Source organism: Microtus oregoni, unplaced genomic scaffold, assembly GCF_018167655.1.
Source record: "Microtus oregoni isolate MIOR12 unplaced genomic scaffold, Mior012 000024F_ref0000369, whole genome shotgun sequence".
NCBI classification, from domain to species: Eukaryota; Metazoa; Chordata; class Mammalia; order Rodentia; family Cricetidae; genus Microtus; species Microtus oregoni.
The window spans coordinates 16,964-26,789 of record NW_024543083.1 but is presented as its reverse complement, the minus strand read 5'-3'; the positions used below and the strand labels follow the sequence as shown (position 1 = coordinate 26,789).

The following is a 9,826-nucleotide window of genomic DNA, read 5'->3' as shown; positions in this document are numbered from 1 at the left end:
TCTTGCTCTTCCAGGCAATTTGGTTATAATCTTATGCGACCCAATTAATAGCTTGTGAAGTACATATTCTAGCCCTAAGCAAATGTACTAGACTTCTATAAAACAAAACTGATCAGGGTTAACTCAAAACCTGAACGAACGCCTGTTTGATGACAAAACCACGTGAGCCTAGGAAAGTAAGAGGGCAAAGTCAAATTGGACATTTCTGCCCCAAATAGATCTTCTAAGACCATATTGTGTAGTTAAACTGATAACGATTTCAAACTCTGAGAAATTATAAGGATGCTGAACAGTAAAGATTGCCAGACTTCTGAAATAAGGACGTATGTACAATTTCAGAAACAATAAACCTCCCCGGAGCACCTTTTGTCTTGAAAATTTGCTTGATAAGATGACACATTTAAGGTCAGAAAAATGTAAAAAGTCACTGCCAGAAGCACAAAGATGTGTTTTGTAATTTATTTCAGGAAAGCTTATTCATACAACATTTAATCTGGTCCTTTAAAACCTTCTGGAAGAGTTAAGGAACTTCTGGACAAATGAGTCAAGTAGCCCGTGTGTGAACACCCATCTAAACAGCATTTCCACCTTAGTGGTCCCAGAACAGAGTTTCCTTACTGATGCACTTATCAAAGACGCTTGATGAGATCCAACTTGGAAGCTTGGGGTAAACGTAAATGATGCACAAATAAAATGCTGCTTTTTCTCTCGAGGATGTGGTAAAATACTATAGCTGTGTTTCATCCTAAAGTTCTGGGCACCCTGGCCTAATCATCTTGACACCCTGGTGGGTGTGCTTCAGCATTCTGAAAGCGTTAACACTCAAATAGTTGCAAAAATGTTTATCCACCCTAATCCACGACTCCTTCTGAAGATACTTCTTTCAAGGTATTTAGCTATCCAGACACTAACGTTGGCTGACTTACTTTTTAGGGGGACTTTTATGTAGCATTTATGTTCCTAATCTACATTCAGAATAACAATAGTGCTGAATTATACATGGCTTGTTATACTTAGGTTTATGTCTATGTTGGAGGTACCGAGCCACGATGACTAATCACAAGGACCAAGTGAGTTAGTTCTCCCTCATAAACTATCCATAAAACAGCAGATTCAGGAAATCTTGGTTCTTTCTCATTGTAAAGGCTGCAGGGAAATCCTATCACCATGGGAACAGCATGGGGCTGGGTCAGCAACCTTTGTAACTAAACTTCCATCGGGTTTATTTTATGTGTATGAGTGCTGTATATTTATGTAGGTGCCCCATGTGTATGTCTGGGGCACGTGGCACTAGAGGAGGGGGCTGCATCTCTGGAACTGGAGTTATAGAGGTTTAGAAAAAGCCACTTGGGTTCTGGAGACAAAGTCCCGGAGCAGCAAGTGCTCTCAACTATTGAGCCATCACTACAGACCCCTGCTCAGCCTTTTGACTTTACATAAAACCCCTCAGGGCAGCTTACCTTAAACTTCCCTCTTCTCCTGGTATTTCTGAGGCATTTCACATTCTAACCATAGACTTTTGAAAGTTAATGGACAAGTTGGAGTACTATACAAAAATCTTGACATGTCACTTGGTATTTCTCTGTGTCTGGCAGTCCTCATACATCACTGATGTCATGAAAAATGCCTTTAAAAAGTATCTGTTAAGACAGAATTTCTTTGTGAAGAGCAGGCCATCCTTGACCCCACGATCCTCTTGGCTCAGGTTGCTGAGTGCTGGGATTCCAGGTGTGTTCTATGCACAGGATACTTCTAGGCTAGCTTCATGGCTCTAGCCAAGTCTCACCAGAAAACCACGAGGACTCAATGCCTTAATTCATACAAGCCAATTCCATTTGCAGAGTTTCTTTCCACGGATAACTATACTAGAACATGGTTTTTGTCTAGGCAGATATTTCAGGCTGGTTTTAATTATTCCGGCTTTTTATTTTTCTGTTAGAACTTGCCTATATTTGTACAATTTCTTATTGGTAAGTATAATAATGCACACAATCAGAGAACTATTCTTGGTTTTTACAATGCAAGGTAGTATTTGTAAACTAGATTATGAAAGGATATGATCCATGCAGTCTGTAGTATCATTAGAGCAACTATTAGGATGGGTCTCCGGACCTTTGTTCTAAAAGGTGAAGAGTGAGCATGGGACATGTATCTTAGTATCAGAGTGCTTGTCTACCATCCACAATGGCCAAGAATGAGTTGTCAACTTTATAATGACAGTAATAATGGTGATGATGATGATTTTGACAACAGTATTAAAGCATTAATCCATTATGGTTAAAGATGAACATTACATATCAAGTATCATGTAATACATATATGCTATGTATAATATGTATAGAATGTAGCTTGATATATACGATAATTTTTATAATATTCAGTTCACAGAGACTGTACTTCTAGTTATGGGTAAACACAAATAAGATATTGGGAAATATATTTGAAGTGTGAATAGGATGTAAATGGAACATTAGGTAGATATTTTTAAAGTCACTGAGCCTTGCAAGTTACTGAGTTTAAACAAACAAGCTCCAATTCTTTCAGATCCAATTTCATCAAATCAAGTGAAAAGAAATCAGTTTTCTCTAAAGAACATGTGTTACAAGCTTTGTGGCTATTGCTTGCTTTGTGGTTACATTTTACATCAGTGAATGAAACAGTTCCTTTGTACTCACATGGTTGACTGTGGGAATTTGTCAGGGAATTTGGTAACTGTATGATTTTTTTGTTGATAATTGTTTTTATAACATTAGAAAATAGTTATCACTGAAAGTTGTTAAATTTTAATAAATCCATGCCTTACTTGTTTTTTTCTTCCAAGTGTACTTTTGTTAATGTTTAGAGTCCCTTCACAGAGGCAAATTGGAAATGTTAGAAGGTGAAATATTAAAGGAATAAATGGCTATATTCCGGCTTTTAATAGCTCACTAAATCTGCTCTTGATTCCCGTCTACCTCAAGCTGCTAACAATTGCAAATCAAGTGGTAAATGACATCAATGGCGACACTGCCATCGGCAGAGGTCGAAATTCGTGGTTTCAGGACATGATTTCCTTTCCGGAGAGAGCAGAGGTTCATGCGGTGACACGATACAGGCCCTAAGGTTTTGTGAATGATACATGCTTAACGCTGCATGCATTTACAGGCTTTGGAGGCTTACCATGCACAATCTCAGCTCACGTCTTCTTGCCTAACTTACAGCTTTGGTGACCTGGGTCTGAGTCACCTAGAGAGGATGGATACTATCCATAGCAGCATAGAAGTTACCATAAAGATTAAATGAATTAAATTCTCTAAATAAAGGACTAGGGTAATGCCTACTACACTTAAGAACTTGAAACATAAAATGTTATTGAAAGCTGGTCCTGCATCAAAACATAATTTAAAAAGTCATAGATCTATCCTAAGTTATTATACCCCTAAAACACAACCTCAGAGAAATTAAGAGATTTTCTCAGTTCCTACGTCAACTAACTTATGGTTCTGGTGGTTAAAATAACTACTGTAAAATTCAAGGTATTTCCTCTGTTCAAGCTCGGATACACACACACACACACACACACGCGCGCGTATTTACATCTCAGAAGAGTCAAGCATGACCTTATAGAAGAGGCAAGACTGAGTCATATGTGGTCTTTGCGTCAGTTTTCTGAAAATTAAGATTTGAAGATCCCTTTCAGAAAGCAAAGCAAACAGGGTAATGTGTTGTGCTTTAAGTTTTGAAGAGCCAGTTTATGAGATGCACGGAAATCTACACTATCCATGTGTAGAATGTGCAGCTTTAAGTTGTTTTCTACAGCTCTCAAGTACTGCCCATGGGAACAGACGTAAATACCTATCCAGTCTGTAGGCTTCTTCCCTTCCAGATACATTCTTATGGAAAGCCCTAGAAAAGCAAGGCTGTTTTTTTTCTTTTCTTTTTTAGAATAACTTTTGCAACAGGAAGTGCTTAGGTCTAGAAATAAAGACGCTTGCAAGGAGGGGGCCAAGCAAGTGTCAACAACATAGCAAGCGTTGCTTTTCTGGTGCTTTAATAAGTAGGACAGCTCGGGCCCCATATCTAATCTCTTACATAAGACTTATGCAAGCGACGTGAGCCAGTTCTTTCCTGACACAATGCCAGAGCTAAGTCAGACATCTAAAGGCCGTTGCTTCCTAATATTCCTGGTAAATGTGACACACACTCATTTACTCCGTTCTCTTAGGTTATTTTTAAATTACTTGGATGAACACATATACTCACATTTATAAGCACCCCGGCCAACACAATAAAAGATCACATTGTGTGTGTTCAAGGGTGCTTAGCTAAGGCATGCGAAGGCCAGAGCAGAGAAAGGTTTGGCATAATTGATAATACCACTTTAATCCTTCCTAGAAACACACATTCGCTGGATACAGTCTGAAGACAAGCTGTTCTCCCTCGGGGCCTTTTGCAGGAAGGACATCGCGCTGCTGCAGAGAGCTGTTCATCAGCCTTATTCACCAATGCTGGAACTTGATTTTTCTCATCTGAAGCAAAGAAAACAAGGTAGCTGAGAGGTTAGGCACTCTGCTCAAGAAGAAAGAGGAAGTGTGCCCGCAGACGGATGAGGGACCAGGGAACTTGAATTCATTTGGCCCCTAAGAGTGTCAATGAAAAACTCTAAAGATACAAATCAAGAAAATTTCTAAGCCTTCATTCCAGGGCCCCCTCTGGAATCACCTGCCTAGATTTCTTCCTCTCTCTCTCTCTCTCCCTCCCTCTGTGCATGCGTGTGTGCACACACACACATGTTCACACGGGCCATCATGTACGTTTTTTCAGAGGACCACTTGCTGGAGTCGTTTCTCTCCTCCCACCATGGGTCCTGGCTAGTAAACTCAGGTATCTAGGCTTGAGCCAACTCATTCACTAACTAGCCTCTGTCTTTTGGGATTACCCATCCTAAATGCAGCATCAACTGATCCTACCAGTTCCTTTCAGCTACTTCTCTTGGGATACTGAAGGACTCAACATTGATTCAGGACAGCCATTGTTCTAAAGGCAGGGACAAAGCAGTGAGCAGCAACTTTGGCTTGGCTCCTGCCTTCCTGAGTCACTGGGATAGCATGGCTTAGAGCTGTCCTTCTCCACGCTGGATGTAATTAGAACCACTGGAAAGGTGCTATAAACTGTTATGCCTATGGCCCACTGCCCCAGAGACACTTAGGGTGAAGCCAGGGTGCTGCCCATTATAGAAGTCCTAGTCAAGTGGTAGTTCCCTGGGCAGGTAGCCATGATTTCCTTGATTTTAATTGTTCTCCCATTAATTATTTAATTAATTAAATTAAAAAAATTTAATTGTTTCATGTGTGACATGAAATTAAGCAATCCAGTGATGAACCCACTTATTTACATTCAAATTTTGATTATTTTCTGTATATACTCAAAAAACTGCCAGGGTTGGGCTGGAGAGATGACTCTGTGGTTAAGAGCACTGGCTGCTCTTCCAGAGGTCCTGAGTTCAATTCCCAGCAACCACATGGTGGCTCACAACCATCTGTAATGAGGTTTGGCACCCTCCTCTGGCGTGTGGGCACACATGGAGGCAGAATGTTGTATACATAATAAATAAATAAATCTTTAAAAAAACCTGCCAGGGTCAACTTGCAAACTCATAGGTACTTTCTTGCTCAGTACTCCTTGGGAGGCAACATTTTGTTTCTCCCTTCATTGTGTTTGATAGGACCTAGGAGTTAAACCAACAAAAAGAGCAAAATGCATGCATTTATTTATTTTAAAATTCCACAACCTGAGAAAACCAAGAAAGAAAAAAAAAGATGCCCCTTCCCCAGGGCACAAGAGTTGAACATTCATTGTCCGGACTGGGCAAAGAGCAGGGAATTATGAGGCTATGACCAGACAAGGGTCAGACAGTTCAAAGTAGAGAGGCAACCAGGGAGTGGAGTGCTTATCCAGGCTTCTTTAGATGGTTTTTCTCAGCCTTGGCTCCCCTCTTTGGTAGGAAGAATCCTTTCTGGCATAGAGAAAATTCCTTCCATGGTGTGGGGCGAGGGAGGGGTTCCGTTCTACTTTTAGGAAGAAAAGGTGGCAATGCCTTTGTCATTGTGCCTGCTTGTTGAAGTGCCTGGAGCTGAAATTAATCCTTACACCATGGTGATATATTTTAGGGTGGCATATTCTCTCACCTTTTTGCACCACACTCTGAAAAAGTTACCTTTGATGGCAGGAATTAAAAATAGAACCATGAGTCAGGTTCATTCCTAATATTAAATAAACAATAATACGAGCTCCGCAAGAATATGGCAGGAATCAGGCTACATGAAGAATGACTGCAAATGTCACTTTTAAAGTATGGAACAAGACAAAATGCAGGTGTGAGCAGGGCTTGGGCTGTCTCTGGAATTCTTGGTGGTGGTTCTCAAGAAGCTATCAGTTTTAGGTCAAATGACCCCATTAATTCGGTCCCTCAAGTGACCAGTTTAACTTGCAACCACTTCAATGGATGACCTGTTTGCTAAAAGCAACTCTTAGAATAATATTGGGAGACCAACAGCTTCAACCAGACATTTTGGTGTTTGGTGTGAGAGACAGATGCAGCACACAGACATAGCAAAGAAGTAGGAACATTCTGGCAGAGGAGAGATGGCAGGATGCACTGGGCAAAGCTCCTCCCTTCCCCAAGACTTTGCATCTGAAGTGCGCAATGTACTTAAGTGTCTCGAGGTTCCTGGGGAGATGCCTGCTGTGACTCGGTGGAGAAACTGAAATTAAAAAATAAAAGAATATAGCAGCAGAACACTGGATCACAGTGAGTTGGTTTTTGGTGGGGTGGCCTTTTTGGGGTCTGCAGCTTGGTTACCGTGACTTCTCACGTAGGGGCTTACTTCAGAACTGTAGCAACCTCCCTGGTGGGAAAGAGGAGCACACATGTACAGGTGAGACTTCCTGTGTCTCCATCCTTCATGGCAGTCGGTGTTGTCTTGCAACTCTGCATCCTTCACCTGCCTGCAGGCCCAGCTTGGAGGTGTTTGGTACGGTGTCCTTCTGTTATATGTTAGGGCACACAAACCCAAGTCCAGCCAACTCAAATACCTATGGTTAAGACTGATACAAACAAGATTAATTCATCTATCTGTGGGAAATGAATTTTAATCAGGATTTAAAAAATATTAAACACTTCAAAAGTACTAATTCACATTACAAATAATGAATGAAATACATTTAGTCCTTGGGTTCAATTAATAATTTAATGGCTTAATCTTTTACACACAGAGAGAATTCTGGTATCAGTTCATAACCTTTCTGTCCTGGTGACTGTTGCCTTGCCAGCTGGCTTTCTTTGGTGTGACTTAGAACTCTTTCTGTTCTAAATCACTCAGGTCAGAACTTTCCTCTTGGCTCGAGTCTTCAGGCACTGTTGATCTTTTTTATGTATCTTCTGTATGGTTATAGTCCCATGTTGTTTTATATAATGATGCCACTCTCATGTATTAAATGACAAGCAATGTGGTCCTTTTTATAGTATGTGTTTTGATACAGTCTTCATCGGCTGCATTCAAAGAGGCCGCTTTCCCCATAGATCCCTGCTAAATACCCGCACCATGGTGGAAGTCTCTCCTCTCTTTATTATATGACCTAGTGTTTATCTGGGCTTCAACGCCTGCAATCTGCTTTCTCTCGGCAATAGAAACACTGGGAGCTTGGCAACTTCAGCCAGGAAAGTAATTTCCTGATTGGACTTGGCACATCTATGTCCCTTCTATTGTTTTACGTCAATCAACACCAGGATACTCTCAGTCAAATGTTACTTAGTGGTCTGCTTATCAGGAAAGCCTCAGAGTTACATTGTTTAACCATTCCATACTCCTATTGTATAAGCCGCACTAGCACTGTGTGATGCACACTTTGTGCTGGATAAATAAAAGACTTCAACAGTCTTCTGCATGCCTGCCCCACTTGTCCATCTCCCCCAAATATGACCCTCCTGAGAGATGTTTCATATTTCAATTTACTCAATTAGTGCAGAGAGAACAGAATTAGGTATGGACAGAAGAGACCAGTTGGTCACCCACATATCAAATAGATTCCTATCTTAATCCAGGATGCTACGGGAAAAAAATTATCTGGAACAGAGAAACTTCTGAGAACCAGACACCATTATATGTCACTTCTGGAGGCTGGGAACTCCAAAATCATGGCACCAGCCGATTTTGTGTTTGGTGAAGTCAGCCCTGAAAGATGGTATCTTCTATTGTCCTCCCATGGTAGAAGGGTTTTTTTTTTTCTTTTGAAGTCCCCCGAACTTCGACAGGGCACTAAACTAATTCCCAAGGGCAGAGACCCCATGACCTGTTACCTTTCAAAGGTTCCCGCTCTCAGTTTTAGCATAGGACATCTGAATCCTGAAAGTACCCAGGTGTTCATGTTATATCAATATCATGTCTTATCAATCTTCTACCCCAGGCTTTCCTCCTGGAATTCTACAGGGGGAGACTTTGGGACATTACTTTGAAATGAAAACTCAGTTCTCCCCAGAACGAGGTTTATATAATACCTTCAAAGGTTGGACTCTACACTCAAGTTCGTGATCAGCTATCTGGAACTAAGGTAGGCATCTGGGAGAGAGGACAAGAACGAAAATGTGCCTTGGTGCTTTGAGAATTGGAATCAGGGTCCAGGGACTGGTGTAGAAGGGTCGCAGGAACACTTTGGTCCCCAGTCCTATAGATGGCTGCCAGATCCCTGACCAGCGCTTTATGACGTAGTAACCAAGCTGGAGGACAGTGTCCGGGACAAGTCTATAAAGTCCAGCAGAAATTTCTGTAATTGTGGAAAATCTGCTTTATCCAGTGTACCTAATGGCATTCAAACTGTGGGTAGTGCAAGCGAGTAACAGGGTTTTTTTTTAATTTAAAGTTTTAATTATAAACAGCCTTATGTGGCTAGTGAATTAGACAGCAGAGGTTGAGACCATGTCCCCTGTGAGAGATATGCTACAGATGACTGAGACAAAACAAAACTCGACATTCATTCGTTCCTTCTTTCAAGGTTTTCCTTTCTTTTTTAAAAAATTTAAATAACGTTTTTTCATTTATTTTACATACCAACCACTTTCCCTCCTTCCTCTCATCCCATCAAGCCCCCACCTCCCCATCCCATCCTTTCCCCCACATCTCCATTCAGGTCTCCCATGGGCTTACACCAAGCTTAGCACATCAAGGTGAGGCAGGACTGAGTTCCTCTCCTTATGTCAAGGCGGGGTCAGGTCATCCTAATTGAAATGAGAAACACCAAATGAACATCATCACTATCCCTTCTTCCGTATACTGAGCATGTATTAGGTATCAAAGACTCTTTAATATTACTTTTAATTCTGATATTAAGGGCAAATATTATCATTTTTTTTCATCAATGAAAGGGCTGAATTGTCTTGAAGTGAAGGGAGTCCTTAAGACTTTAATTGCAGAGCTGCAATTTAAACCTAGATCTGTCCTCTTTGAAATTTACATACGCCTCCCACCACATCTATAACATATAACCATGTTTCGAACTGTATCTATGTCTGATTTTGTAGTCCAAAGTACACCTTTGTTATGTTTTATTGGCATAAAGAATATAACTTTCTCTTGCTACTTCACTCTCTGTAGCTGGCTTCCTCTGCCATTTTGGTGCACAGAGAGTGACTGTCACGTACAGCAGCAAAGTTCTCTTGGGAAACACAAATGGACTCATAAAAGACACGGACAGATTTGTAACTAATGGGGACATAAATTGCGACTAGCACTCTGGTTATTTTTATAGCTTGCTAAGGACAGTTGCATGTTCTCACTATATACTGTTAGAG

The 9,826-nt window shown here is 40.9% G+C and overlaps 1 long non-coding RNA gene across 1 annotated transcript; it reads right to left on the bottom strand.

Moving 5' to 3' along the window:
- Positions 1–4,421: 4,421 nt before the first annotated feature.
- Positions 4,422–9,242, bottom strand: LOC121462177. Its single transcript, XR_005976278.1, has 3 exons — positions 9,183–9,242; positions 6,867–7,086; positions 4,422–4,508 (listed from the first exon to the last, which is right to left on the bottom strand). It is a non-coding gene; the product is annotated as an uncharacterized LOC121462177 (long non-coding RNA).
- Between the last annotated feature and the right edge of the window lie 584 nt (positions 9,243–9,826).